This window comes from Ambystoma mexicanum, chromosome 1p (genome assembly GCF_040938575.1).
Source record: "Ambystoma mexicanum isolate Mex_15411 chromosome 1p, UKY_AmexF1_1, whole genome shotgun sequence".
NCBI lineage: Eukaryota > Metazoa > Chordata > Amphibia > Caudata > Ambystomatidae > Ambystoma > Ambystoma mexicanum.
Window position 1 is genome coordinate 232,148,720 of NC_090921.1, and position 26,109 is coordinate 232,174,828.

At 51.1% G+C, this 26,109-nt stretch overlaps 37 non-coding genes across 37 annotated transcripts; all 37 read right to left on the reverse strand.

Annotated features, from left to right (window-relative positions):
* Window positions 1-578: 578 nt before the first annotated feature.
* On the reverse strand, window positions 579-649 carry TRNAG-CCC (transfer RNA glycine (anticodon CCC)). The gene has a single exon. It is a non-coding gene; the product is annotated as a tRNA-Gly (tRNA).
* A 976-nt stretch (window positions 650-1,625) lies between these two features.
* Window positions 1,626-1,696, reverse strand: TRNAG-CCC (transfer RNA glycine (anticodon CCC)). The gene has a single exon. It is a non-coding gene; the product is annotated as a tRNA-Gly (tRNA).
* A 350-nt stretch (window positions 1,697-2,046) lies between these two features.
* On the reverse strand, window positions 2,047-2,117 carry TRNAG-GCC (transfer RNA glycine (anticodon GCC)). Its single transcript has one exon. It is a non-coding gene; the product is annotated as a tRNA-Gly (tRNA).
* A 555-nt stretch (window positions 2,118-2,672) lies between these two features.
* Window positions 2,673-2,743, reverse strand: TRNAG-CCC (transfer RNA glycine (anticodon CCC)). Its single transcript has one exon. It is a non-coding gene; the product is annotated as a tRNA-Gly (tRNA).
* A 341-nt stretch (window positions 2,744-3,084) lies between these two features.
* Window positions 3,085-3,155, reverse strand: TRNAG-GCC (transfer RNA glycine (anticodon GCC)). Its single transcript has one exon. It is a non-coding gene; the product is annotated as a tRNA-Gly (tRNA).
* Window positions 3,156-4,100: 945 nt separating this feature from the next.
* TRNAG-GCC (transfer RNA glycine (anticodon GCC)) lies at window positions 4,101-4,171 on the reverse strand. Its single transcript has one exon. It is a non-coding gene; the product is annotated as a tRNA-Gly (tRNA).
* A 555-nt stretch (window positions 4,172-4,726) lies between these two features.
* Window positions 4,727-4,797, reverse strand: TRNAG-CCC (transfer RNA glycine (anticodon CCC)). The gene has a single exon. It is a non-coding gene; the product is annotated as a tRNA-Gly (tRNA).
* Window positions 4,798-5,147: 350 nt separating this feature from the next.
* Window positions 5,148-5,218, reverse strand: TRNAS-GCU (transfer RNA serine (anticodon GCU)). Its single transcript has one exon. It is a non-coding gene; the product is annotated as a tRNA-Ser (tRNA).
* Window positions 5,219-5,773: 555 nt separating this feature from the next.
* TRNAG-CCC (transfer RNA glycine (anticodon CCC)) lies at window positions 5,774-5,844 on the reverse strand. The gene has a single exon. It is a non-coding gene; the product is annotated as a tRNA-Gly (tRNA).
* A 350-nt stretch (window positions 5,845-6,194) lies between these two features.
* Window positions 6,195-6,265, reverse strand: TRNAG-GCC (transfer RNA glycine (anticodon GCC)). Its single transcript has one exon. It is a non-coding gene; the product is annotated as a tRNA-Gly (tRNA).
* Window positions 6,266-6,830: 565 nt separating this feature from the next.
* TRNAG-CCC (transfer RNA glycine (anticodon CCC)) lies at window positions 6,831-6,901 on the reverse strand. The gene has a single exon. It is a non-coding gene; the product is annotated as a tRNA-Gly (tRNA).
* A 976-nt stretch (window positions 6,902-7,877) lies between these two features.
* Window positions 7,878-7,948, reverse strand: TRNAG-CCC (transfer RNA glycine (anticodon CCC)). The gene has a single exon. It is a non-coding gene; the product is annotated as a tRNA-Gly (tRNA).
* A 350-nt stretch (window positions 7,949-8,298) lies between these two features.
* Window positions 8,299-8,369, reverse strand: TRNAG-GCC (transfer RNA glycine (anticodon GCC)). Its single transcript has one exon. It is a non-coding gene; the product is annotated as a tRNA-Gly (tRNA).
* A 976-nt stretch (window positions 8,370-9,345) lies between these two features.
* TRNAG-GCC (transfer RNA glycine (anticodon GCC)) lies at window positions 9,346-9,416 on the reverse strand. The gene has a single exon. It is a non-coding gene; the product is annotated as a tRNA-Gly (tRNA).
* Window positions 9,417-9,981: 565 nt separating this feature from the next.
* TRNAG-CCC (transfer RNA glycine (anticodon CCC)) lies at window positions 9,982-10,052 on the reverse strand. The gene has a single exon. It is a non-coding gene; the product is annotated as a tRNA-Gly (tRNA).
* Window positions 10,053-11,038: 986 nt separating this feature from the next.
* Window positions 11,039-11,109, reverse strand: TRNAG-CCC (transfer RNA glycine (anticodon CCC)). Its single transcript has one exon. It is a non-coding gene; the product is annotated as a tRNA-Gly (tRNA).
* Window positions 11,110-11,459: 350 nt separating this feature from the next.
* TRNAG-GCC (transfer RNA glycine (anticodon GCC)) lies at window positions 11,460-11,530 on the reverse strand. The gene has a single exon. It is a non-coding gene; the product is annotated as a tRNA-Gly (tRNA).
* Window positions 11,531-12,085: 555 nt separating this feature from the next.
* Window positions 12,086-12,156, reverse strand: TRNAG-CCC (transfer RNA glycine (anticodon CCC)). Its single transcript has one exon. It is a non-coding gene; the product is annotated as a tRNA-Gly (tRNA).
* A 986-nt stretch (window positions 12,157-13,142) lies between these two features.
* On the reverse strand, window positions 13,143-13,213 carry TRNAG-CCC (transfer RNA glycine (anticodon CCC)). The gene has a single exon. It is a non-coding gene; the product is annotated as a tRNA-Gly (tRNA).
* Window positions 13,214-13,563: 350 nt separating this feature from the next.
* TRNAG-GCC (transfer RNA glycine (anticodon GCC)) lies at window positions 13,564-13,634 on the reverse strand. Its single transcript has one exon. It is a non-coding gene; the product is annotated as a tRNA-Gly (tRNA).
* A 976-nt stretch (window positions 13,635-14,610) lies between these two features.
* TRNAS-GCU (transfer RNA serine (anticodon GCU)) lies at window positions 14,611-14,681 on the reverse strand. Its single transcript has one exon. It is a non-coding gene; the product is annotated as a tRNA-Ser (tRNA).
* A 555-nt stretch (window positions 14,682-15,236) lies between these two features.
* TRNAG-CCC (transfer RNA glycine (anticodon CCC)) lies at window positions 15,237-15,307 on the reverse strand. The gene has a single exon. It is a non-coding gene; the product is annotated as a tRNA-Gly (tRNA).
* Window positions 15,308-15,657: 350 nt separating this feature from the next.
* Window positions 15,658-15,728, reverse strand: TRNAG-GCC (transfer RNA glycine (anticodon GCC)). The gene has a single exon. It is a non-coding gene; the product is annotated as a tRNA-Gly (tRNA).
* A 555-nt stretch (window positions 15,729-16,283) lies between these two features.
* TRNAG-CCC (transfer RNA glycine (anticodon CCC)) lies at window positions 16,284-16,354 on the reverse strand. Its single transcript has one exon. It is a non-coding gene; the product is annotated as a tRNA-Gly (tRNA).
* Window positions 16,355-16,704: 350 nt separating this feature from the next.
* On the reverse strand, window positions 16,705-16,775 carry TRNAG-GCC (transfer RNA glycine (anticodon GCC)). The gene has a single exon. It is a non-coding gene; the product is annotated as a tRNA-Gly (tRNA).
* A 565-nt stretch (window positions 16,776-17,340) lies between these two features.
* On the reverse strand, window positions 17,341-17,411 carry TRNAG-CCC (transfer RNA glycine (anticodon CCC)). The gene has a single exon. It is a non-coding gene; the product is annotated as a tRNA-Gly (tRNA).
* Window positions 17,412-17,761: 350 nt separating this feature from the next.
* On the reverse strand, window positions 17,762-17,832 carry TRNAG-GCC (transfer RNA glycine (anticodon GCC)). Its single transcript has one exon. It is a non-coding gene; the product is annotated as a tRNA-Gly (tRNA).
* A 555-nt stretch (window positions 17,833-18,387) lies between these two features.
* Window positions 18,388-18,458, reverse strand: TRNAG-CCC (transfer RNA glycine (anticodon CCC)). The gene has a single exon. It is a non-coding gene; the product is annotated as a tRNA-Gly (tRNA).
* A 350-nt stretch (window positions 18,459-18,808) lies between these two features.
* Window positions 18,809-18,879, reverse strand: TRNAG-GCC (transfer RNA glycine (anticodon GCC)). Its single transcript has one exon. It is a non-coding gene; the product is annotated as a tRNA-Gly (tRNA).
* Window positions 18,880-19,434: 555 nt separating this feature from the next.
* On the reverse strand, window positions 19,435-19,505 carry TRNAG-CCC (transfer RNA glycine (anticodon CCC)). Its single transcript has one exon. It is a non-coding gene; the product is annotated as a tRNA-Gly (tRNA).
* Window positions 19,506-19,855: 350 nt separating this feature from the next.
* TRNAG-GCC (transfer RNA glycine (anticodon GCC)) lies at window positions 19,856-19,926 on the reverse strand. The gene has a single exon. It is a non-coding gene; the product is annotated as a tRNA-Gly (tRNA).
* Window positions 19,927-20,902: 976 nt separating this feature from the next.
* On the reverse strand, window positions 20,903-20,973 carry TRNAG-GCC (transfer RNA glycine (anticodon GCC)). The gene has a single exon. It is a non-coding gene; the product is annotated as a tRNA-Gly (tRNA).
* A 555-nt stretch (window positions 20,974-21,528) lies between these two features.
* TRNAG-CCC (transfer RNA glycine (anticodon CCC)) lies at window positions 21,529-21,599 on the reverse strand. Its single transcript has one exon. It is a non-coding gene; the product is annotated as a tRNA-Gly (tRNA).
* Window positions 21,600-22,997: 1,398 nt separating this feature from the next.
* On the reverse strand, window positions 22,998-23,068 carry TRNAG-GCC (transfer RNA glycine (anticodon GCC)). Its single transcript has one exon. It is a non-coding gene; the product is annotated as a tRNA-Gly (tRNA).
* A 555-nt stretch (window positions 23,069-23,623) lies between these two features.
* Window positions 23,624-23,694, reverse strand: TRNAG-CCC (transfer RNA glycine (anticodon CCC)). The gene has a single exon. It is a non-coding gene; the product is annotated as a tRNA-Gly (tRNA).
* Window positions 23,695-25,091: 1,397 nt separating this feature from the next.
* Window positions 25,092-25,162, reverse strand: TRNAG-GCC (transfer RNA glycine (anticodon GCC)). Its single transcript has one exon. It is a non-coding gene; the product is annotated as a tRNA-Gly (tRNA).
* A 555-nt stretch (window positions 25,163-25,717) lies between these two features.
* Window positions 25,718-25,788, reverse strand: TRNAG-CCC (transfer RNA glycine (anticodon CCC)). The gene has a single exon. It is a non-coding gene; the product is annotated as a tRNA-Gly (tRNA).
* Window positions 25,789-26,109: the final 321 nt, after the last annotated feature.

Genomic DNA, 26,109 nt, shown 5'->3' on the forward strand with positions numbered 1-26,109 from the left:
ACTGAACCACCAATGCCTTACATGCTGCACACTGGCGCTACAGTGCTCTGGACCATTGCAGCCCAGAGCAGCTGATTTAACAGAGCACTGCAGTGACATGAGGATGGCGCCAGCTCCGGTGGGTGAATGGGAGCTGCGCTGCCCTGGCAGTCCTTCTCACTCCCTTGGCCACGAACGGCCACGAACGGCCAGGTTCTATAGATAGGAAAAGTGGACAGAGGCAAGCACACTGGTAGATGAGGGTGGCCTTTGTATGGGTCGCTACTCTGAGTGCAGTTCCCTGAGCACCGTGCCTCAGGAAAGCCAGACTTCTACCGCAGGACTCAGGGGATATCTTTGCAGCCACACGAGGCTGACACCCTTTCAATCTGGGCTTCTGGGGTCTTCTGGGAATTATTTGCATAATAGGTTTCCCGCCTTAAGTTGAAACTGCCGTTCCATCTTCTGCTAAAAGAGGGCAGCAGAGTGCTTTCTTTGCGCAGAAAACAGACAAGCAATGCAATCATCTTATCTACCGTTTCCATTTTTCTTTTCCCATGCCTTTTAAAATATCAAGAGACACGTCTACAAAAGTGCCATGCATTGGCCGGGAATCGAACCCGGGCCTCCCGCTTGGGAAGCGAGAATTCTACCACTGAACTACCAATGCCTGACAAGCAGCATTACTGCGGTAGAGCACTTGATTTAACACACCTGCCAGTTCCATGCGAATGGTCACTCGTAAACTCTTGACTTCTGCTGAAAGCCTCATTGAAGGCCTTTGCAGACGTGTGAGACTGGCACCTACTCGGGCTGGGCCTCTATGAGCTGTTTGCATAATCTGAGATTGCCCTGCTTCCAGCCAAGGCGCAGCGGCCCCTTCTACTAAAAGGGATCAGCAGAGTGATCGCTAGTAGCAGAAATAAGGCAAGCAAGGCAATCAAGGCTTGTTTTTTTGTTCGGTCTCTTCCTTTTCACGATGCTTCAAAGTCAACGAAAGGTACATGTGCAAAACGCTCATGCATTGGCCGGGAATCGAACCCCGTGGCAGGCGAGAATTCTACCACTGAACCACCAATGCCTTACATGCTGCACACTGGCGCTACAGTGCTCTGGACCATTGCAGCCCAGAGCAGCTGATTTAACAGAGCACTGCAGTGACATGAGGATGGCGCCAGCTCCGGTGGGTGAATGGGAGCTGCGCTGCCCTGGCAGTCCTTCTCACTCACTTGGCCACGAACGGCCACGAACGGCCAGGTTCTATAGACAGGAAAAGTGGACAGAGGCAAGCACACTGGTAGATGAGGGTGGCCTTTGTATGGGTCGCTACTCTGAGTGCAGTTCCCTGAGCACCGTGCCTCAGGAAAGCCAGACTTCTACCGCAGGACTCAGGGGATATCTTTGCAGCCACACGAGGCTGACACCCTTTCAATCTGGGCTTCTGGGGTCTTCTGGGAATTATTTGCATAATAGAAGGTTTCCCGCCTTAAGTTGAAACTGCAGTTCCATCTTCTGCTAAAAGAGGGCAGCAGATTGCTTTCTTTGCGCAGAAAACAGACAAGCAATGCAATCATCTTATCTACCGTTTCCATTTTTCTTTTCCCATGCCTTTTAAAATATCAAGAGACACGTCTACAAAAGTGCCATGCATTGGCCGGGAATCGAACCCGGGCCTCCCGCTTGGGAAGCGAGAATTCTACCACTGAACTACCAATGCTTGACAAGCAGCATTACTGCGGTAGAGCGCTTGATTTAACACACCTGCCAGTTCCATGCGAATGGTCACTCGTAAACTCTTGACTTCTGCTGAAAGCCTCATTGAAGGCCTTTGCAGACGTGTGAGACTGGCACCTACTCGGGCTGGGCCTCTATGAGCGTTTTGCATAATCTGAGATTGCCCTGCTTCCAGTCAAGGCGCAGCGGCCCCTTCTACTAAAAGGGATCAGCAGAGTGATCGCTAGTAGCAGAAATAAGGCAAGCAAGGCAATCAAGGCTTGTTTTTTTGTTCGGTCTCTTCCTTTTCACGATGCTTCAAAGTCAACGAAAGGTACATGTGCAAAACGCTCATGCATTGGCCGGGAATCGAACCCGGGCCTCCCGCGTGGCAGGCGAGAATTCTACCACTGAACCACCAATGCCTTACATGCTGCACACTGGCGCTACAGTGCTCTGGACCATTGCAGCCCAGAGCAGCTGATTTAACAGAGCACTACAGTGGCATGAGGATGGCGCCAGCTCCGGTGGGTGAATGGGAGCTGCGCTGCCCTGGCAGTCCTTCTCACTCACTTGGCCACGAACGGCCAGGTTCTATAGACAGGAAAAGTGGACAGAGGCAAGCACACTGGTAGATGAGGGTGGCCTTTGTATGGGTCGCTACTCTGGATGCAGTTCCCTGAGCACCGTGCCTCAGGAAAGCCAGACTTCTACCGCAGGACTCAGGGGATATCTTTGCAGCCACACGAGGCTGACACCCTTTCAATCTGGGCTTCTGGGGTCTTCTGGGAATTATTTGCATAATAGAAGGTTTCCCGCCTTAAGTTGAAACTGCAGTTCCATCTTCTGCTAAAAGAGGGCAGCAGAGTGCTTTCTTTGCGCAGAAAACAGACAAGAAATGCAATCATCTTATCTACCGTTTCCATTTTTCTTTTCCCATGCCTTTTAAAATATCAAGAGACACGTCTACAAAAGTGCCATGCATTGGCCGGGAATCGAACCCGGGCCTCCCGCTTGGGAAGCGAGAATTCTACCACTGAACTACCAATGCCTGACAAGCAGCATTACTGCGGTAGAGCGCTTGATTTAACACACCTGCCAGTTCCATGCGAATGGTCACTCGTAAACTCTTGACTTCTGCTGAAAGCCTCATTGAAGGCCTTTGCAGACGTGTGAGACTGGCACCTACTCGGGCTGGGCCTCTATGAGCGTTTTGCATAATCTGAGATTGCCCTGCTTCCAGTCAAGGCGCAGCGGCCCCTTCTACTAAAAGGGATCAGCAGAGTGATCGCTAGTAGCAGAAATAAGGCAAGCAAGGCTTGTTTTTTTGTTCGGTCTCTTTCTTTTCACGATGCTTCAAAGTCAACGAAAGGTACATGTGCAAAACGCTCATGCATTGGCCGGGAATCGAACCCGGGCCTCCCGCGTGGCAGGCGAGAATTCTACCACTGAACCACCAATGCCTTACATGCTGCACACTGGCGCTACAGTGCTCTGGACCATTGCAGCCCAGAGCAGCTGATTTAACAGAGCACTGCAGTGACATGAGGATGGCGCCAGCTCCGGTGGGTGAATGGGAGCTGCGCTGCCCTGGCAGTCCTTCTCACTCACTTGGCCACGAGCGGCCAGGTTCTATAGACAGGAAAAGTGGACAGAGGCAAGCACACTGGTAGATGAGGGTGGCCTTTGTATGGGTCGCTACTCTGAGTGCAGTTCCCTGAGCACCGTGCCTCAGGAAAGCCAGACTTCTACTGCAGGACTCAGGGGATATCTTTGCAGCCACACGAGGCTGACACCCTTTCAATCTGGGCTTCTGGGGTCTTCTGGGAATTATTTGCATAATAGAAGGTTTCCCGCCTTAAGTTGAAACTGCAGTTCCATCTTCTGCTAAAAGAGGGCAGCAGAGTGCTTTCTTTGCGCAGAAAACAGACAAGCAATGCAATCATCTTATCTACCGTTTCCATTTTTCTTTTCCCATGCCTTTTAAAATATCAAGAGACACGTCTACAAAAGTGCCATGCATTGGCCGGGAATCGAACCCGGGCCTCCCGCTTCCGCCTGACAAGCAGCATTACTGCGGTAGAGCGCTTGATTTAACACACCTGCCAGTTCCATGCGAATGGTCACTCGTAAACTCTTGACTTCTGCTGAAAGCCTCATTGAAGGCCTTTGCAGACGTGTGAGACTGGCACCTACTCGGGCTGGGCCTCTATGAGCTGTTTGCATAATCTGAGATTGCCCTGCTTCCAGTCAAGGCGCAGCGGCCCCTTCTACTAAAAGGGATCAGCAGAGTGATCGCTAGTAGCAGAAATAAGGCAAGCAAGGCAATCAAGGCTTGTTTTTTTGTTCGGTCTCTTCCTTTTCACGATGCTTCAAAGTCAACGAAAGGTACATGTGCAAAACGCTCATGCATTGGCCGGGAATCGAACCCGGGCCTCCCGCGTGGCAGGCGAGAATTCTACCACTGAACCACCAATGCCTTACATACTGCACACTGGCGCTACAGTGCTCTGGACCATTGCAGCCCAGAGCAGCTGATTTAACAGAGCACTGCAGTGACATGAGGATGGCGCCAGCTCCGGTGGGTGAATGGGAGCTGCGCTGCCCTGGCAGTCCTTCTCACTCACTTGGCCACGAACAGCCAGGTTCTATAGACAGGAAAAGTGGACAGAGGCAAGCACACTGGTAGATGAGGGTGGCCTTTGTATGGGTCGCTACTCTGAGTGCAGTTCCCTGAGCACCGTGCCTCAGGAAAGCCAGACTTCTACTGCAGGACTCAGGGGATATCTTTGCAGCCACACGAGGCTGACACCCTTTCAATCTGGGCTTCTGGGGTCTTCTGGGAATTATTTGCATAATAGAAGGTTTCCCGCCTTAAGTTGAAACTGCAGTTCCATCTTCTGCTAAAAGAGGGCAGCAGAGTGCTTTCTTTGCGCAGAAAACAGACAAGCAATGCAATCATCTTATCTACCGTTTCCATTTTTCTTTTCCCATGCCTTTTAAAATATCAAGAGACACGTCTACAAAAGTGCCATGCATTGGCCGGGAATCGAACCCGGGCCTCCCGCTTGGGAAGCGAGAATTCTACCACTGAACTACCAATGCTTGACAAGCAGCTTTACTGCGGTAGAGCGCTTGATTTAACACACCTGCCAGTTCCATGCGAATGGTCACTCGTAAACTCTTGACTTCTGCTGAAAGCCTCATTGAAGGCCTTTGCAGACGTGTGAGACTGGCACCTACTCGAGCTGGGCCTCTATGAGCTGTTTGCATAATCTGAGATTGCCCTGCTTCCAGTCAAGGCGCAGCGGCCCCTTCTACTAAAAGGGATCAGCAGAGTGATCGCTAGTAGCAGAAATAAGGCAAGCAAGGCAATCAAGGCTTGTTTTTTTGTTTGATCTCTTCCTTTTCACGATGCTTCAAAGTCAACGAAAGGTACATGTGCAAAACGCTCATGCATTGGCCGGGAATCGAACCCAGGCCTCCCGCGTAGCAGGCGAGAATTCTACCACTGAACCACCAATGCCTTACATGCTGCACACTGGCGCTACAGTGCTCTGGACCATTGCAGCCCAGAGCAGCTGATTTAACAGAGCACTGCAGTGACATGAGGATGGCGCCAGCTCCGGTGGGTGAATGGGAGCTGCGCTGCCCTGGCAGTCCTTCTCACTCACTTGGCCACGAACGGCCAGGTTCTATAGACAGGAAAAGTGGACAGAGGCAAGCACACTGGTAGATGAGGGTGGCCTTTGTATGGGTCGCTACTCTGAGTGCAGTTCCCTGAGCACCGTGCCTCAGGAAAGCCAGACTTCTACTGCAGGACTCAGGGGATATCTTTGCAGCCACACGAGGCTGACACCCTTTCAATCTGGGCTTCTGGGGTCTTCTGGGAATTATTTGCATAATAGAAGGTTTCCCGCCTTAAGTTGAAACTGCAGTTCCATCTTCTGCTAAAAGAGGGCAGCAGAGTGCTTTCTTTGCGCAGAAAACAGACAAGCAATGCAATCATCTTATCTACCGTTTCCATTTTTCTTTTCCCATGCCTTTTAAAATATCAAGAGACACGTCTACAAAAGTGCCATGCATTGGCCGGGAATCGAACCCGGGCCTCCCGCTTGGGAAGCGAGAATTCTACCACTGAACTACCAATGCCTGACAAGCAGCATTACTGCGGTAGAGCGCTTGATTTAACACACCTGCCAGTTCCATGCGAATGGTCACTTGTAAACTCTTGACTTCTGCTGAAAGCCTCATTGAAGGCCTTTGCAGACGTGTGAGACTGGCACCTACTCGGGCTGGGCCTCTATGAGCTGTTTGCATAATCTGAGATTGCCCTGCTTCCAGTCAAGGCGCAGCGGCCCCTTCTACTAAAAGGGATCAGCAGAGTGATCGCTAGTAGCAGAAATAAGGCAAGCAAGGCAATCAAGGCTTGTTTTTTTGTTCGGTCTCTTCCTTTTCACGATGCTTCAAAGTCAACGAAAGGTACATGTGCAAAACGCTCATGCATTGGCCGGGAATCGAACCCGGGCCTCCCGCGTGGCAGGCGAGAATTCTACCACTGAACCACCAATGCCTTACATGCTGCACACTGGCGCTACAGTGCTCTGGACCATTGCAGCCCAGAGCAGCTGATTTAACAGAGCACTGCAGTGACATGAGGATGGCGCCAGCTCCGGTGGGTGAATGGGAGCTGCGCTGCCCTGGCAGTCCTTCTCACTCACTTGGCCACGAACGGCCACGAACGGCCAGGTTCTATAGACAGGAAAAGTGGACAGAGGCAAGCACACTGGAAGATGAGGGTGGCCTTTGTATGGGTCGCTACTCTGAGTGCAGTTCCCTGAGCACCGTGCCTCAGGAAAGCCAGACTTCTACTGCAGGACTCAGTGGATATCTTTGCAGCCACACGAGGCTGACACCCTTTCAATCTGGGCTTCTGGGGTCTTCTGGGAATTATTTGCATAATAGAAGGTTTCCCGCCTTAAGTTGAAACTGCAGTTCCATCTTCTGCTAAAAGAGGGCAGCAGAGTGCTTTCTTTGCGCAGAAAACAGACAAGCAATGCAATCATCTTATCTACCGTTTCCATTTTTCTTTTCCCATGCCTTTTAAAATATCAAGAGACACGTCTACAAAAGTGCCATGCATTGGCCGGGAATCGAACCCGGGCCTCCCGCTTGGGAAGCGAGAATTCTACCACTGAACTACCAATGCTTGACAAGCAGCATTACTGCGGTAGAGCGCTTGATTTAACACACCTGCCAGTTCCATGCGAATGGTCACTCGTAAACTCTTGACTTCTGCTGAAAGCCTCATTGAAGGCCTTTGCAGACGTGTGAGACTGGCACCTACTCGAGCTGGGCCTCTATGAGCTGTTTGCATAATCTGAGATTGCCCTGCTTCCAGTCAAGGCGCAGCGGCCCCTTCTACTAAAAGGGATCAGCAGAGTGATCGCTAGTAGCAGAAATAAGGCAAGCAAGGCAATCAAGGCTTGTTTTTTTGTTTGATCTCTTCCTTTTCACGATGCTTCAAAGTCAACGAAAGGTACATGTGCAAAACGCTCATGCATTGGCCGGGAATCGAACCCGGGCCTCACGCGTGGCAGGCGAGAATTCTACCACTGAACCACCAATGCCTTACATGCTGCACACTGGCGCTACAGTGCTCTGGACCATTGCAGCCCAGAGCAGCTGATTTAACAGAGCACTGCAGTGACATGAGGATGGCGCCAGCTCCGGTGGGTGAATGGGAGCTGCGCTGCCCTGGCAGTCCTTCTCACTCACTTGGCCACGAACGGCCAGGTTCTATAGACAGGAAAAGTGGACAGAGGCAAGCACACTGGTAGATGAGGGTGGCCTTTGTATGGGTCGCTACTCTGAGTGCAGTTCCCTGAGCACCGTGCCTCAGGAAAGCCAGACTTCTACTGCAGGACTCAGGGGATATCTTTGCAGCCACACGAGGCTGACACCCTTTCAATCTGGGCTTCTGGGGTCTTCTGGGAATTATTTGCATAATAGAAGGTTTCCCGCCTTAAGTTGAAACTGCAGTTCCATCTTCTGCTAAAAGAGGGCAGCAGAGTGCTTTCTTTGCGCAGAAAACAGACAAGCAATGCAATCATCTTATCTACCGTTTCCATTTTTCTTTTCCCATGCCTTTTAAAATATCAAGAGACACGTCTACAAAAGTGCCATGCATTGGCCGGGAATCGAACCCGGGCCTCCCGCTTGGGAAGCGAGAATTCTACCACTGAACTACCAATGCTTGACAAGCAGCATTACTGCGGTAGAGCGCTTGATTTAACACACTTGCCAGTTCCATGCGAATGGTCACTCGTAAACTCTTGACTTCTGCTGAAAGCCTCATTGAAGGCCTTTGCAGACGTGTGAGACTGGCACCTACTCGGGCTGGGCCTCTATGAGCTGTTTGCATAATCTGAGATTGCCCTGCTTCCAGTCAAGGCGCAGCGGCCCCTTCTACTAAAAGGGATCAGCAGAGTGATCGCTAGTAGCAGAAATAAGGCAAGCAAGGCAATCAAGGCTTGTTTTTTTGTTTGATCTCTTCCTTTTCACGATGCTTCAAAGTCAACGAAAGGTACATGTGCAAAACGCTCATGCATTGGCCGGGAATCGAACCCGGGCCTCCCGCGTGGCAGGCGAGAATTCTACCACTGAACCACCAATGCCTTACATGCTGCACACTGGCGCTACAGTGCTCTGGACCATTGCAGCCCAGAGCAGCTGATTTAACAGAGCACTGCAGTGACATGAGGATGGCGCCAGCTCCGGTGGGTGAATGGGAGCTGCGCTGCCCTGGCAGTCCTTCTCACTCACTTGGCCACGAACGGCCAGGTTCTATAGACAGGAAAAGTGGACAGAGGCAAGCACACTGGTAGATGAGGGTGGCCTTTGTATGGGTCGCTACTCTGAGTGCAGTTCCCTGAGCACCGTGCCTCAGGAAAGCCAGACTTCTACTGCAGGACTCAGGGGATATCTTTGCAGCCACACGAGGCTGACACCCTTTCAATCTGGGCTTCTGGGGCCTTCTGGGAATTATTTGCATAATAGAAGGTTTCCCGCCTTAAGTTGAAACTGCAGTTCCATCTTCTGCTAAAAGAGGGCAGCAGAGTGCTTTCTTTGCGCAGAAAACAGACAAGCAATGCAATCATCTTATCTACCGTTTCCATTTTTCTTTTCCCATGCCTTTTAAAATATCAAGAGACACGTCTACAAAAGTGCCATGCATTGGCCGGGAATCGAACCCGGGCCTCCCGCTTGGGAAGAGAGAATTCTACCACTGAACTACCAATGCCTGACAAGCAGCATTACTGCGGTAGAGCGCTTGATTTAACACACCTGCCAGTTCCATGCGAATGGTCACTCGTAAACTCTTGACTTCTGCTGAAAGCCTCATTGAAGGCCTTTGCAGACGTGTGAGACTGGCACCTACTCGGGCTGGGCCTCTATGAGCTGTTTGCATAATCTGAGATTGCCCTGCTTCCAGCCAAGGCGCAGCGGCCCCTTCTACTAAAAGGGATCAGCAGAGTGATCGCTAGTAGCAGAAATAAGGCAAGCAAGGCAATCAAGGCTTGTTTTTTTGTTCGGTCTCTTCCTTTTCACGATGCTTCAAAGTCAACGAAAGGTACATGTGCAAAACGCTCATGCATTGGCCGGGAATCGAACCCGGGCCTCCCGCGTGGCAGGCGAGAATTCTACCACTGAACCACCAATGCCTTACATGCTGCACACTGGCGCTACAGTGCTCTGGACCATTGCAGCCCAGAGCAGCTGATTTAACAGAGCACTGCAGTGACATGAGGATGGCGCCAGCTCCGGTGGGTGAATGGGAGCTGCGCTGCCCTGGCAGTCCTTCTCACTCACTTGGCCACGAACGGCCACGAACGGCCAGGTTCTATAGACAGGAAAAGTGGACAGAGGCAAGCACACTGGTAGATGAGGGTGGCCTTTGTATGGGTCGCTACTCTGAGTGCAGTTCCCTGAGCACCGTGCCTCAGGAAAGCCAGACTTCTACTGCAGGACTCAGGGGATATCTTTGCAGCCACACGAGGCTGACACCCTTTCAATCTGGGCTTCTGGGGTCTTCTGGGAATTATTTGCATAATAGAAGGTTTCCCGCCTTAAGTTGAAACTGCAGTTCCATCTTCTGCTAAAAGAGGGCAGCAGAGTGCTTTCTTTGCGCAGAAAACAGACAAGCAATGCAATCATCTTATCTACCGTTTCCATTTTTCTTTTCCCATGCCTTTTAAAATATCAAGAGACACGTCTACAAAAGTGCCATGCATTGGCCGGGAATCGAACCCGGGCCTCCCGCTTGGGAAGCGAGAATTCTACCACTGAACTACCAATGCCTGACAAGCAGCATTACTGCGGTAGAGCGCTTGATTTAACACACCTGCCAGTTCCATGCGAATGGTCACTTGTAAACTCTTGACTTCTGCTGAAAGCCTCATTGAAGGCCTTTGCAGACGTGTGAGACTGGCACCTACTCGGGCTGGGCCTCTATGAGCTGTTTGCATAATCTGAGATTGCCCTGCTTCCAGTCAAGGCGCAGCGGCCCCTTCTACTAAAAGGGATCAGCAGAGTGATCGCTAGTAGCAGAAATAAGGCAAGCAAGGCAATCAAGGCTTGTTTTTTTGTTCGGTCTCTTCCTTTTCACGATGCTTCAAAGTCAACGAAAGGTACATGTGCAAAACGCTCATGCATTGGCCGGGAATCGAACCCGGGCCTCCCGCGAGGCAGGCAAGAATTCTACCACTGAACCACCAATGCCTTACATGCTGCACACTGGCGCTACAGTGCTCTGGACCATTGCAGCCCAGAGCAGCTGATTTAACAGAGCACTGCAGTGACATGAGGATGGCGCCAGCTCCGGTGGGTGAATGGGAGCTGCGCTGCCCTGGCAGTCCTTCTCACTCACTTGGCCACGAACGGCCACGAACGGCCAGGTTCTATAGACAGGAAAAGTGGACAGAGGCAAGCACACTGGTAGATGAGGGTGGCCTTTGTATGGGTCGCTACTCTGAGTGCAGTTCCCTGAGCACCGTGCCTCAGGAAAGCCAGACTTCTACTGCAGGACTCAGTGGATATCTTTGCAGCCACACGAGGCTGACACCCTTTCAATCTGGGCTTCTGGGGTCTTCTGGGAATTATTTGCATAATAGAAGGTTTCCCGCCTTAAGTTGAAACTGCAGTTCCATCTTCTGCTAAAAGAGGGCAGCAGAGTGCTTTCTTTGCGCAGAAAACAGACAAGCAATGCAATCATCTTATCTACCGTTTCCATTTTTCTTTTCCCATGCCTTTTAAAATATCAAGAGACACGTCTACAAAAGTGCCATGCATTGGCCGGGAATCGAACCCGGGCCTCCCGCTTGGGAAGCGAGAATTCTACCACTGAACTACCAATGCTTGACAAACAGCATTACTGCGGTAGAGCACTTGATTTAACACACCTGCCAGTTCCATGCGAATGGTCACTCGTAAACTCTTGACTTCTGCTGAAAGCCTCATTGAAGGCCTTTGCAGACGTGTGAGACTGGCACCTACTCGAGCTGGGCCTCTATGAGCTGTTTGCATAATCTGAGATTGCCCTGCTTCCAGTCAAGGCGCAGCGGCCCCTTCTACTAAAAGGGATCAGCAGAGTGATCGCTAGTAGCAGAAATAAGGCAAGCAAGGCAATCAAGGCTTGTTTTTTTGTTTGATCTCTTCCTTTTCACAATGCTTCAAAGTCAACGAAAGGTACATGTGCAAAACACTCATGCATTGGCCGGGAATCGAACCCGGGCCTCCCGCGTGGCAGGCGAGAATTCTACCACTGAACCACCAATGCCTTACATGCTGCACACTGGCGCTACAGTGCTCTGGACCATTGCAGCCCAGAGCAGCTGATTTAACAGAGCACTGCAGTGACATGAGGATGGCGCCAGCTCCGGTGGGTGAATGGGAGCTGCGCTGCCCTGGCAGTCCTTCTCACTCACTTGGCCACGAACGGCCAGGTTCTATAGACAGGAAAAGTGGACAGAGGCAAGCACACTGGTAGATGAGGGTGGCCTTTGTATGGGTCGCTACTCTGAGTGCAGTTCCCTGAGCACCGTGCCTCAGGAAAGCCAGACTTCTACTGCAGGACTCAGGGGATATCTTTGCAGCCACACGAGGCTGACACCCTTTCAATCTGGGCTTCTGGGGTCTTCTGGGAATTATTTGCATAATAGAAGGTTTCCCGCCTTAAGTTGAAACTGCAGTTCCATCTTCTGCTAAAAGAGGGCAGCAGAGTGCTTTCTTTGCGCAGAAAACAGACAAGCAATGCAATCATCTTATCTACCGTTTCCATTTTTCTTTTCCCATGCCTTTTAAAATATCAAGAGACACGTCTACAAAAGTGCCATGCATTGGCCGGGAATCGAACCCGGGCCTCCCGCTTGGGAAGCGAGAATTCTACCACTGAACTACCAATGCCTGACAAGCAGCATTACTGCGGTAGAGCGCTTGATTTAACACACCTGCCAGTTCCATGCGAATGGTCACTTGTAAACTCTTGACTTCTGCTGAAAGCCTCATTGAAGGCCTTTGCAGACGTGTGAGACTGGCACCTACTCGGGCTGGGCCTCTATGAGCTGTTTGCATAATCTGAGATTGCCCTGCTTCCAGTCAAGGCGCAGCGGCCCCTTCTACTAAAAGGGATCAGCAGAGTGATCGCTAGTAGCAGAAATAAGGCAAGCAAGGCAATCAAGGCTTGTTTTTTTGTTCGGTCTCTTCCTTTTCACGATGCTTCAAAGTCAACGAAAGGTACATGTGCAAAACGCTCATGCATTGGCCGGGAATCGAACCCGGGCCTCCCGCGAGGAAGGCAAGAATTCTACCACTGAACCACCAATGCCTTACATGCTGCACACTGGCGCTACAGTGCTCTGGACCATTGCAGCCCAGAGCAGCTGATTTAACAGAGCACTGCAGTGACATGAGGATGGCGCCAGCTCCGGTGGGTGAATGGGAGCTGCGCTGCCCTGGCAGTCCTTCTCACTCACTTGGCCACGAACGGCCACGAACGGCCAGGTTCTATAGACAGGAAAAGTGGACAGAGGCAAGCACACTGGTAGATGAGGGTGGCCTTTGTATGGGTCGCTACTCTGAGTGCAGTTCCCTGAGCACCGTGCCTCAGGAAAGCCAGACTTCTACTGCAGGACTCAGTGGATATCTTTGCAGCCACACGAGGCTGACACCCTTTCAATCTGGGCTTCTGGGGTCTTCTGGGAATTATTTGCATAATAGAAGGTTTCCCGCCTTAAGTTGAAACTGCAGTTCCATCTTCTGCTAAAAGAGGGCAGCAGAGTGCTTTCTTTGCGCAGAAAACAGACAAGCAATGCAATCATCTTATCTACCGTTTCCATTTTTCTTTTCCCATGCCTTTTAAAATATCAAGAGACACGTCTACAAAAGTGCCATGCATTGGCCGGGAATCGAACCCGGGCCTCCCGCTTGGGAAGCGAGAATTCTACCACTGAACTACCAATGCTTGACAAGCAGCATTACTGCGGTAGAGCACTTGATTTAACACACCTGCCAGTTCCATGCGAATGGTCACTCGTAAACTCTTGACTTCTGCTGAAAGCCTCATTGAAGGCCTTTGCAGACGTGTGAGACTGGCACCTACTCGAGCTGGGCCTCTATGAGCTGTTTGCATAATCTGAGATTGCCCTGCTTCCAGTCAAGGCGCAGCGGCCCCTTCTACTAAAAGGGATCAGCAGAGTGATCGCTAGTAGCAGAAATAAGGCAAGCAAGGCAATCAAGGCTTGTTTTTTTGTTTGATCTCTTCCTTTTCACAATGCTTCAAAGTCAACGAAAGGTACATGTGCAAAACACTCATGCATTGGCCGGGAATCGAACCCGGGCCTCCCGCGTGGCAGGCGAGAATTCTACCACTGAACCACCAATGCCTTACATGCTGCACACTGGCGCTACAGTGCTCTGGACCATTGCAGCCCAGAGCAGCTGATTTAACAGAGCACTGCAGTGACATGAGGATGGCGCCAGCTCCGGTGGGTGAATGGGAGCTGCGCTGCCCTGGCAGTCCTTCTCACTCACTTGGCCACGAACGGCCAGGTTCTATAGACAGGAAAAGTGGACAGAGGCAAGCACACTGGTAGATGAGGGTGGCCTTTGTATGGGTCGCTACTCTGAGTGCAGTTCCCTGAGCACCGTGCCTCAGGAAAGCCAGACTTCTACTGCAGGACTCAGGGGATATCTTTGCAGCCACACGAGGCTGACACCCTTTCAATCTGGGCTTCTGGGGTCTTCTGGGAATTATTTGCATAATAGAAGGTTTCCCGCCTTAAGTTGAAACTGCAGTTCCATCTTCTGCTAAAAGAGGGCAGCAGAGTGCTTTCTTTGCGCAGAAAACAGACAAGCAATGCAATCATCTTATCTACCGTTTCCATTTTTCTTTTCCCATGCCTTTTAAAATATCAAGAGACACGTCTACAAAAGTGCCATGCATTGGCTGGGAATCGAACCCGGGCCTCCCGCTTGGGAAGCGAGAATTCTACCACTGAACTACCAATGCTTGACAAGCAGCTTTACTGCGGTAGAGCGCTTGATTTAACACACCTGCCAGTTCCATGCGAATGGTCACTCGTAAACTCTTGACTTCTGCTGAAAGCCTCATTGAAGGCCTTTGCAGACGTGTGAGACTGGCACCTACTCGAGCTGGGCCTCTATGAGCTGTTTGCATAATCTGAGATTGCCCTGCTTCCAGTCAAGGCGCAGCGGCCCCTTCTACTAAAAGGGATCAGCAGAGTGATCGCTAGTAGCAGAAATAAGGCAAGCAAGGCAATCAAGGCTTGTTTTTTTGTTTGATCTCTTCCTTTTCACGATGCTTCAAAGTCAACGAAAGGTACATGTGCAAAACGCTCATGCATTGGCCGGGAATCGAACCCGGGCCTCCCGCGTAGCAGGCGAGAATTCTACCACTGAACCACCAATGCCTTACATGCTGCACACTGGCGCTACAGTGCTCTGGACCATTGCAGCCCAGAGCAGCTGATTTAACAGAGCACTGCAGTGACATGAGGATGGCGCCAGCTCCGGTGGGTGAATGGGAGCTGCGCTGCCCTGGCAGTCCTTCTCACTCACTTGGCCACGAACGGCCAGGTTCTATAGACAGGAAAAGTGGACAGAGGCAAGCACACTGGTAGATGAGGGTGGCCTTTGTATGGGTCGCTACTCTGAGTGCAGTTCCCTGAGCACCGTGCCTCAGGAAAGCCAGACTTCTACTGCAGGACTCAGGGGATATCTTTGCAGCCACACGAGGCTGACACCCTTTCAATCTGGGCTTCTGGGGTCTTCTGGGAATTATTTGCATAATAGAAGGTTTCCCGCCTTAAGTTGAAACTGCAGTTCCATCTTCTGCTAAAAGAGGGCAGCAGAGTGCTTTCTTTGCGCAGAAAACAGACAAGCAATGCAATCATCTTATCTACCGTTTCCATTTTTCTTTTCCCATGCCTTTTAAAATATCAAGAGACACGTCTACAAAAGTGCCATGCATTGGCCGGGAATCGAACCCGGGCCTCCCGCTTGGGAAGCGAGAATTCTACCACTGAACTACCAATGCCTGACAAGCAGCATTACTGCGGTAGAGCGCTTGATTTAACACACCTGCCAGTTCCATGCGAATGGTCACTTGTAAACTCTTGACTTCTGCTGAAAGCCTCATTGAAGGCCTTTGCAGACGTGTGAGACTGGCACCTACTCGGGCTGGGCCTCTATGAGCGTTTTGCATAATCTGAGATTGCCCTGCTTCCAGTCAAGGCGCAGCGGCCCCTTCTACTAAAAGGGATCAGCAGAGTGATCGCTAGTAGCAGAAATAAGGCAAGCAAGGCAATCAAGGCTTGTTTTTTTGTTCGGTCTCTTCCTTTTCACGATGCTTCAAAGTCAACGAAAGGTACATGTGCAAAACGCTCATGCATTGGCCGGGAATCGAACCCGGGCCTCCCGCGTGGCAGGCGAGAATTCTACCACTGAACCACCAATGCCTTTCATGCTGCACACTGGCGCTACAGTGCTCTGGACCATTGCAGCCCAGAGCAGCTGATTTAACAGAGCACTGCAGTGACATGAGGATGGCGCCAGCTCCGGTGGGTGAATGGGAGCTGCGCTGCCCTGGCAGTCCTTCTCACTCACTTGGCCACGAACGGCCAGGTTCTATAGACAGGAAAAGTGGACAGAGGCAAGCACACTGGTAGATGAGGGTGGCCTTTGTATGGGTCGCTACTCTGGATGCAGTTCCCTGAGCACCGTGCCTCAGGAAAGCCAGACTTCTACCGCAGGACTCAGGGGATATCTTTGCAGCCACACGAGGCTGACACCCTTTCAATCTGGGCTTCTGGGGTCTTCTGGGAATTATTTGCATAATAGAAGGTTTCCCGCCTTAAGTTGAAACTGCAGTTCCATCTTCTGCTAAAAGAGGGCAGCAGAGTGCTTTCTTTGCGCAGAAAACAGACAAGCAATGCAATCATCTTATCTACCGTTTCCATTTTTCTTTTCCCATGCCTTTTAAAATATCAAGAGACACGTCTACAAAAGTGCCATGCATTGGCCGGGAATCGAACCCGGGCCTCCCGCTTGGGAAGCGAGAATTCTACCACTGAACTACCAATGCCTGACAAGCAGCATTACTGCGGTAGAGCGCTTGATTTAACACACCTGCCAGTTCCATGCGAATGGTCACTTGTAAACTCTTGACTTCTGCTGAAAGCCTCATTGAAGGCCTTTGCAGACGTGTGAGACTGGCACCTACTCGGGCTGGGCCTCTATGAGCTGTTTGCATAATCTGAGATTGCCCTGCTTCCAGTCAAGGCGCAGCGGCCCCTTCTACTAAAAGGGATCAGCAGAGTGATCGCTAGTAGCAGAAATAAGGCAAGCAAGGCAATCAAGGCTTGTTTTTTTGTTCGGTCTCTTCCTTTTCACGATGCTTCAAAGTCAACGAAAGGTACATGTGCAAAACACTCATGCATTGGCCGGGAATCGAACCCGGGCCTCCCGCGTGGCAGGCGAGAATTCTACCACTGAACCACCAATGCCTTACATGCTGCACACTGGCGCTACAGTGCTCTGGACCATTGCAGCCCAGAGCAGCTGATTTAACAGAGCACTGCAGTGACATGAGGATGGCGCCAGCTCCGGTGGGTGAATGGGAGCTGCGCTGCCCTGGCAGTCCTTCTCACTCACTTGGCCACGAACGGCCACGAACGGCCAGGTTCTATAGACAGGAAAAGTGGACAGAGGCAAGCACACTGGTAGATGAGGGTGGCCTTTGTATGGGTCGCTACTCTGAGTGCAGTTCCCTGAGCACCGTGCCTCAGGAAAGCCAGACTTCTACCGCAGGACTCAGGGGATATCTTTGCAGCCACACGAGGCTGACACCCTTTCAATCTGGGCTTCTGGGGTCTTCTGGGAATTATTTGCATAATAGAAGGTTTCCCGCCTTAAATTGAAACTGCAGTTCCATCTTCTGCTAAAAGAGGGCAGCAGAGTGCTTTCTTTGCGCAGAAAACAGACAAGAAATGCAATCATCTTATCTACCGTTTCCATTTTTCTTTTCCCATGCCTTTTAAAATATCAAGAGACACGTCTACAAAAGTGCCATGCATTGGCCGGGAATCGAACCCGTGCCTCCCGCTTGGGAAGCGAGAATTCTACCACTGAACTACCAATGCCTGACAAGCAGCATTACTGCGGTAGAGCGCTTGATTTAACACACCTGCCAGTTCCATGCGAATGGTCACTCGTAAACTCTTGACTTCTGCTGAAAGCCTCATTGAAGGCCTTTGCAGACGTGTGAGACTGGCACCTACTCGGGCTGGGCCTCTATGAGCGTTTTGCATAATCTGAGATTGCCCTGCTTCCAGTCAAGGCGCAGCGGCCCCTTCTACTAAAAGGGATCAGCAGAGTGATCGCTAGTAGCAGAAATAAGGCAAGCAAGGCAATCAAGGCTTGTTTTTTTGTTCGGTCTCTTCCTTTTCACGATGCTTCAAAGTCAACGAAAGGTACATGTGCAAAACGCTCATGCATTGGCCGGGAATCGAACCCGGGCCTCCCGCGTGGCAGGCGAGAATTCTACCACTGAACCACCAATGCCTTTCATGCTGCACACTGGCGCTACAGTGCTCTGGACCATTGCAGCCCAGAGCAGCTGATTTAACAGAGCACTGCAGTGACATGAGGATGGCGCCAGCTCCGGTGGGTGAATGGGAGCTGCGCTGCCCTGGCAGTCCTTCTCACTCACTTGGCCACGAACGGCCAGGTTCTATAGACAGGAAAAGTGGACAGAGGCAAGCACACTGGTAGATGAGGGTGGCCTTTGTATGGGTCGCTACTCTGAGTGCAGTTCCCTGAGCACCGTGCCTCAGGAAAGTCAGACTTCTACTGCAGGACTCAGGGGATATCTTTGCAGCCACACGAGGCTGACACCCTTTCAATCTGGGCTTCTGGGGTCTTCTGGGAATTATTTGCATAATAGAAGGTTTCCCGCCTTAAGTTGAAACTGCAGTTCCATCTTCTGCTAAAAGAGGGCAGCAGAGTGCTTTCTTTGCGCAGAAAACAGACAAGCAATGCAATCATCTTATCTACCGTTTCAATTTTTCTTTTCCCATGCCTTTTAAAATATCAAGAGACACGTCTACAAAAGTGCCATGCATTGGCCGGGAATCGAACCCGGGCCTCCCGCTTGGGAAGCGAGAATTCTACCACTGAACTACCAATGCTTGACAAGCAGCATTACTGCGGTAGAGCGCTTGATTTAACACACCTGCCAGTTCCATGCGAATGGTCACTCGTAAACTCTTGACTTCTGCTGAAAGCCTCATTGAAGGCCTTTGCAGACGTGTGAGACTGGCACCTACTCGGGCTGGGCCTCTATGAGCTGTTTGCATAATCTGAGATTGCCCTGCTTCCAGTCTAGGCGCAGCGGCCCCTTCTACTAAAAGGGATCAGCAGAGTGATCGCTAGTAGCAGAAATAAGGCAAGCAAGGCAATCAAGGCTTGTTTTTTTGTTCAGTCTCTTCCTTTTCACGATGCTTCAAAGTCAACGAAAGGTACATGTGCAAAACGCTCATGCATTGGCCGGGAATCGAACCCGGGCCTCCCGCGTGGCAGGCGAGAATTCTACCACTGAACCACCAATGCCTTACATGCTGCACACTGGCGCTACAGTGCTCTGGACCATTGCAGCCCAGAGCAGCTGATTTAACAGAGCACTGCAGTGACATGAGGATGGCGCCAGCTCCGGTGGGTGAATGGGAGCTGCGCTGCCCTGGCAGTCCTTCTCACTCACTTGGCCACGAACGGCCAGGTTCTATAGACAGGAAAAGTGGACAGAGGCAAGCACACTGGTAGATGAGGGTGGCCTTTGTATGGGTCGCTACTCTGAGTGCAGTTCCCTGAGCACCGTGCCTCAGGAAAGCCAGACTTCTACCGCAGGACTCAGGGGATATCTTTGCAGCCACACGAGGCTGACACCCTTTCAATCTGGGCTTCTGGGGTCTTCTGGGAATTATTTGCATAATAGAAGGTTTCCCGCCTTAAGTTGAAACTGCAGTTCCATCTTCTGCTAAAAGAGGGCAGCAGAGTGCTTTCTTTGCGCAGAAAACAGACAAGAAATGCAATCATCTTATCTACCGTTTCCATTTTTCTTTTCCCATGCCTTTTAAAATATCAAGAGACACGTCTACAAAAGTGCCATGCATTGGCCGGGAATCGAACCCGGGCCTCCCGCTTGGGAAGCGAGAATTCTACCACTGAACTACCAATGCCTGACAAGCAGCATTACTGCGGTAGAGCGCTTGATTTAACACACCTGCCAGTTCCATGCGAATGGTCACTCGTAAACTCTTGACTTCTGCTGAAAGCCTCATTGAAGGCCTTTGCAGACGTGTGAGACTGGCACCTACTCGGGCTGGGCCTCTATGAGCGTTTTGCATAATCTGAGATTGCCCTGCTTCCAGTCAAGGCGCAGCGGCCCCTTCTACTAAAAGGGATCAGCAGAGTGATCGCTAGTAGCAGAAATAAGGCAAGCAAGGCAATCAAGGCTTGTTTTTTTGTTCGGTCTCTTCCTTTTCACGATGCTTCAAAGTCAACGAAAGGTACATGTGCAAAACGCTCATGCATTGGCCGGGAATCGAACCCGGGCCTCCCGCGTGGCAGGCGAGAATTCTACCACTGAACCACCAATGCCTTTCATGCTGCACACTGGCGCTACAGTGCTCTGGACCATTGCAGCCCAGAGCAGCTGATTTAACAGAGCACTGCAGTGACATGAGGATGGCGCCAGCTCCGGTGGGTGAATGGGAGCTGCGCTGCCCTGGCAGTCCTTCTCACTCACTTGGCCACGAACGGCCAGGTTCTATAGACAGGAAAAGTGGACAGAGGCAAGCACACTGGTAGATGAGGGTGGCCTTTGTATGGGTCGCTACTCTGAGTGCAGTTCCCTGAGCACCGTGCCTCAGGAAAGCCAGACTTCTACCGCAGGACTCAGGGGATATCTTTGCAGCCACACGAGGCTGACACCCTTTCAATCTGGGCTTCTGGGGTCTTCTGGGAATTATTTGCATAATAGAAGGTTTCCCGCCTTAAGTTGAAACTGCAGTTCCATCTTCTGCTAAAAGAGGGCAGCAGAGTGCTTTCTTTGCGCAGAAAACAGACAAGAAATGCAATCATCTTATCTACCGTTTCCATTTTTCTTTTCCCATGCCTTTTAAAATATCAAGAGACACGTCTACAAAAGTACCATGCATTGGCCGGGAATCGAACCCGTGCCTCCCGCTTGGGAAGCAAGAATTCTACCACTGAACTACCAATGCCTGACAAGCAGCATTACTGCGGTAGAGCGCTTGATTTAACACACCTGCCAGTTCCATGCGAATGGTCACTCGTAAACTCTTGACTTCTGCTGAAAGCCTCATTGAAGGCCTTTGCAGACGTGTGAGACTGGCACCTACTCGGGCTGGGCCTCTATGAGCGTTTTGCATAATCTGAGATTGCCCTGCTTCCAGTCAAGGCGCAGCGGCCCCTTCTACTAAAAGGGATCAGCAGAGTGATCGCTAGTAGCAGAAATAAGGCAAGCAAGGCAATCAAGGCTTGTTTTTTTGTTCGGTCTCTTCCTTTTCACGATGCTTCAAAGTCAACGAAAGGTACATGTGCAAAACGCTCATGCATTGGCCGGGAATCGAACCCGGGCCTCCCGCGTGGCAGGCGAGAATTCTACCACTGAACCACCAATGCCTTTCATGCTGCACACTGGCGCTACAGTGCTCTGGACCATTGCAGCCCAGAGCAGCTGATTTAACAGAGCACTGCAATGACATGAGGATGGCGCCAGCTCCGGTGGGTGAATGGGAGCTGCGCTGCCCTGGCAGTCCTTCTCACTCACTTGGCCACGAACGGCCAGGTTCTATAGACAGGAAAAGTGGACAGAGGCAAGCACACTGGTAGATGAGGGTGGCCTTTGTATGGGTCGCTACTCTGGATGCAGTTCCCTGAGCACCGTGCCTCAGGAAAGCCAGACTTCTACCGCAGGACTCAGGGGATATCTTTGCAGCCACACGAGGCTGACACCCTTTCAATCTGGGCTTCTGGGGTCTTCTGGGAATTATTTGCATAATAGAAGGTTTCCCGCCTTAAGTTGAAACTGCAGTTCCATCTTCTGCTAAAAGAGGGCAGCAGAGTGCTTTCTTTGCGCAGAAAACAGACAAGAAATGCAATCATCTTATCTACCGTTTCCATTTTTCTTTTCCCATGCCTTTTAAAATATCAAGAGACACGTCTACAAAAGTGCCATGCATTGGCCGGGAATCGAACCCGGGCCTCCCGCTTGGGAAGCGAGAATTCTACCACTGAACTACCAATGCCTGACAAGCAGCATTACTGCGGTAGAGCGCTTGATTTAACACACCTGCCAGTTCCATGCGAATGGTCACTCGTAAACTCTTGACTTCTGCTGAAAGCCTCATTGAAGGCCTTTGCAGACGTGTGAGACTGGCACCTACTCGGGCTGGGCCTCTATGAGCGTTTTGCATAATCTGAGATTGCCCTGCTTCCAGTCAAGGCGCAGCGGCCCCTTCTACTAAAAGGGATCAGCAGAGTGATCGCTAGTAGCAGAAATAAGGCAAGCAAGGCTTGTTTTTTTGTTCGGTCTCTTCCTTTTCACGATGCTTCAAAGTCAACGAAAGGTACATGTGCAAAACGCTCATGCATTGGGCGGGAATCGAACCCGGGCCTCCCGCGTGGCAGGCGAGAATTCTACCACTGAACCACCAATGCCTTACATGCTGCACACTGGCGCTACAGTGCTCTGGACCATTGCAGCCCAGAGCAGCTGATTTAACAGAGCACTGCAGTGACATGAGGATGGCGCCAGCTCCGGTAGGTGAATGGGAGCTGCGCTGCCCTGGCAGTCCTTCTCACTCACTTGGCCACGAACGGCCACGAACGGCCAGGTTCTATAGACAGGAAAAGTGGACAGAGGCAAGCACACTGGTAGATGAGGGTGGCCTTTGTATGGGTCGCTACTCTGAGTGCAGTTCCCTGAGCACCGTGCCTCAGGAAAGCCAGACTTCTACTGCAGGACTCAGTGGATATCTTTGCAGCCACACGAGGCTGACACCCTTTCAATCTGGGCTTCTGGGGTCTTCTGGGAATTATTTGCATAATAGAAGGTTTCCCGCCTTAAGTTGAAACTGCAGTTCCATCTTCTGCTAAAAGAGGGCAGCAGAGTGCTTTCTTTGCGCAGAAAACAGAGAAGCAATGCAATCATCTTATCTACCGTTTCCATTTTTCTTTTCCCATGCCTTTTAAAATATCAAGAGACACGTCTACAAAAGTGCCATGCATTGGCCGGGAATCGAACCCGGGCCTCCCAATTGGGAAGCGAGAATTCTACCACTGAACTACCAATGCTTGACAAGCAGCATTACTGCGGTAGAGCGCTTGATTTAACACACCTGCCAGTGCCATGCGAATGGTCACTCGTAAACTCTTGACTTCTGCTGAAAGCCTCATTGAAGGCCTTTGCAGACGTGTGAGACTGGCACCTACTCGAGCTGGGCCTCTATGAGCTGTTTGCATAATCTGAGATTTCCCTGCTTCCAGTCAAGGCGCAGCGGCCCCTTCTACTAAAAGGGATCAGCAGAGTGATCGCTAGTAGCAGAAATAAGGCAAGCAAGGCAATCAAGGCTTGTTTTTTTGTTTGATCTCTTCCTTTTCACGATGCTTCAAAGTCAACGAAAGGTACATATGCAAAACGCTCATGCATTGGCCGGGAATCGAACCCGGGCCTCCCGCGTGGCAGGCGAGAATTCTACCACTGAACCACCAATGCCTTACATGCTGCACACTGGCGCTACAGTGCTCTGGACCATTGCAGCCCAGAGCAGCTGATTTAACAGAGCACTGCAGTGACATGAGGATGGCGCCAGCTCCGGTGGGTGAATGGGAGCTGCGCTGCCCTGGCAGTCCTTCTCACTCACTTGGCCACGAACGGCCAGGTTCTATAGACAGGAAAAGTGGACAGAGGCAAGCACACTGGTAGATGAGGGTGGCCTTTGTATGGGTCGCTACTCTGAGTGCAGTTCCCTGAGCACCGTGCCTCAGGAAAGCCAGACTTCTACTGCAGGACTCAGGGGATATCTTTGCAGCCACACGAGGCTGACACCCTTTCAATCTGGGCTTCTGGGGTCTTCTGGGAATTATTTGCATAATAGAAGGTTTCCCGCCTTAAGTTGAAACTGCAGTTCCATCTTCTGCTAAAAGAGGGCAGCAGAGTGCTTTCTTTGCGCAGAAAACAGACAAGCAATGCAATCATCTTATCTACCGTTTCCATTTTTCTTTTCCCATGCCTTTTAAAATATCAAGAGTCACGTCTACAAAAGTGCCATGCATTGGCCGGGAATCGAACCCGGGCCTCCCGCTTGGGAAGCGAGAATTCTACCACTGAACTACCAATGCCTGACAAGCAGCATTACTGCGGTAGAGCGCTTGATTTAACACACCTGCCAGTTCCATGCGAATGGTCACTCGTAAACTCTTGACTTCTGCTGAAAGCCTCATTGAAGGCCTTTGCAGACGTGTGAGACTGGCACCTACTCGGGCTGGGCCTCTATGAGCTGTTTGCATAATCTGAGATTGCCCTGCTTCCAGTCAAGGCGCAGCGGCCCCTTCTACTAAAAGGGATCAGCAGAGTGATCGCTAGTAGCAGAAATAAGGCAAGCAAGGTAATCAAGGCTTGTTTTTTTGTTCGGTCTCTTCCTTTTCACGATGCTTCAAAGTCAACGAAAGGTACATGTGCAAAACGCTCATGCATTGGCCGGGAATCCAACCCGGGCCTCCTGCGTGGCAGGCGAGAATTCTACCACTGAACCACCAATGCCTTACATGCTGCACACTGGCGCTACAGTGCTCTGGACCATTGCAGCCCAGAGCAGCTGATTTAACAGAGCACTGCAGTGACATGAGGATGGCGCCAGCTCCGGTGGGTGAATGGGAGCTGCGCTGCCCTGGCAGTCCTTCTCACTCACTTGGCCACGAACGGCCAGGTTCTATAGACAGGAAAAGTGGACAGAGGCAAGCACACTGGTAGATGAGGGTGGCCTTTGTATGGGTCGCTACTCTGAGTGCAGTTCCCTGAGCACCGTGCCTCAGGAAAGCCAGACTTCTACCGCAGGACTCAGGGGATATCTTTGCAGCCACACGAGGCTGACACCCTTTCAATCTGGGCTTCTGGGGTCTTCTGGGAATTATTTGCATAATAGAAGGTTTCCCGCCTTAAGTTGAAACTGCAGTTCCATCTTCTGCTAAAAGAGGGCAGCAGAGTGCTTTCTTTGCGCAGAAAACAGACAAGAAATGCAATCATCTTATCTACCGTTTCCATTTTTCTTTTCCCATGCCTTTTAAAATATCAAGAGACACGTCTACAAAAGTGCCATGCATTGGCCGCGAATCGAACCCGGGCCTCCCGCTTGGGAAGCGAGAATTCTACCACTGAACTACCAATGCCTGACAAGCAGCATTACTGCGGTAGAGCGCTTGATTTAACACACCTGCCAGTTCCATGCGAATGGTCACTCGTAAACTCTTGACTTCTGCTGAAAGCCTCATTGAAGGCCTTTGCAGACGTGTGAGACTGGCACCTACTCGGGCTGGGCCTCTATGAGCGTTTTGCATAATCTGAGATTGCCCTGCTTCCAGTCAAGGCGCAGCGGCCCCTTCTACTAAAAGGGATCAGCAGAGTGATCGCTAGTAGCAGAAATAAGGCAAGCAAGGCAATCAAGGCTTGTTTTTTTGTTCGGTCTCTTCCTTTTCACGATGCTTCAAAGTCAACGAAAGGTACATGTGCAAAACGCTCATGCATTGGCCGGGAATCGAACCCGGGCCTCCCGCGTGGCAGGCGAGAATTCTACCACTGAACCACCAATGCCTTTCATGCTGCACACTGGCGCTACAGTGCTCTGGACCATTGCAGCCCAGAGCAGCTGATTTAACAGAGCACTGCAGTGACATGAGGATGGCGCCAGCTCCGGTGGGTGAATGGGAGCTGCGCTGCCCTGGCAGTCCTTCTCACTCACTTGGCCACGAACGGCCAGGTTCTATAGACAGGAAAAGTGGACAGAGGCAAGCACACTGGTAGATGAGGGTGGCCTTTGTATGGGTCGCTACTCTGGATGCAGTTCCCTGAGCACCGTGCCTCAGGAAAGCCAGACTTCTACCGCAGGACTCAGGGGATATCTTTGCAGCCACACGAGGCTGACACCCTTTCAATCTGGGCTTCTGGGGTCTTCTGGGAATTATTTGCATAATAGAAGGTTTCCCGCCTTAAGTTGAAACTGCAGTTCCATCTTCTGCTAAAAGAGGGCAGCAGAGTGCTTTCTTTGCGCAGAAAACAGACAAGAAATGCAATCATCTTATCTACCGTTTCCATTTTTCTTTTCCCATGCCTTTTAAAATATCAAGAGACACGTCTACAAAAGTGCCATGCATTGGCCGGGAATCGAACCCGGGCCTCCCGCTTGGGAAGCGAGAATTCTACCACTGAACTACCAATGCCTGACAAGCAGCATTACTGCGGTAGAGCGCTTGATTTAACACACCTGCCAGTTCCATGCGAATGGTCACTCGTAAACTCTTGACTTCTGCTGAAAGCCTCATTGAAGGCCTTTGCAGACGTGTGAGACTGGCACCTACTCGGGCTGGGCCTCTATGAGCGTTTTGCATAATCTGAGATTGCCCTGCTTCCAGTCAAGGCGCAGCGGCCCCTTCTACTAAAAGGGATCAGCAGAGTGATCGCTAGTAGCAGAAATAAGGCAAGCAAGGCTTGTTTTTTTGTTCGGTCTCTTCCTTTTCACGATGCTTCAAAGTCAACGAAAG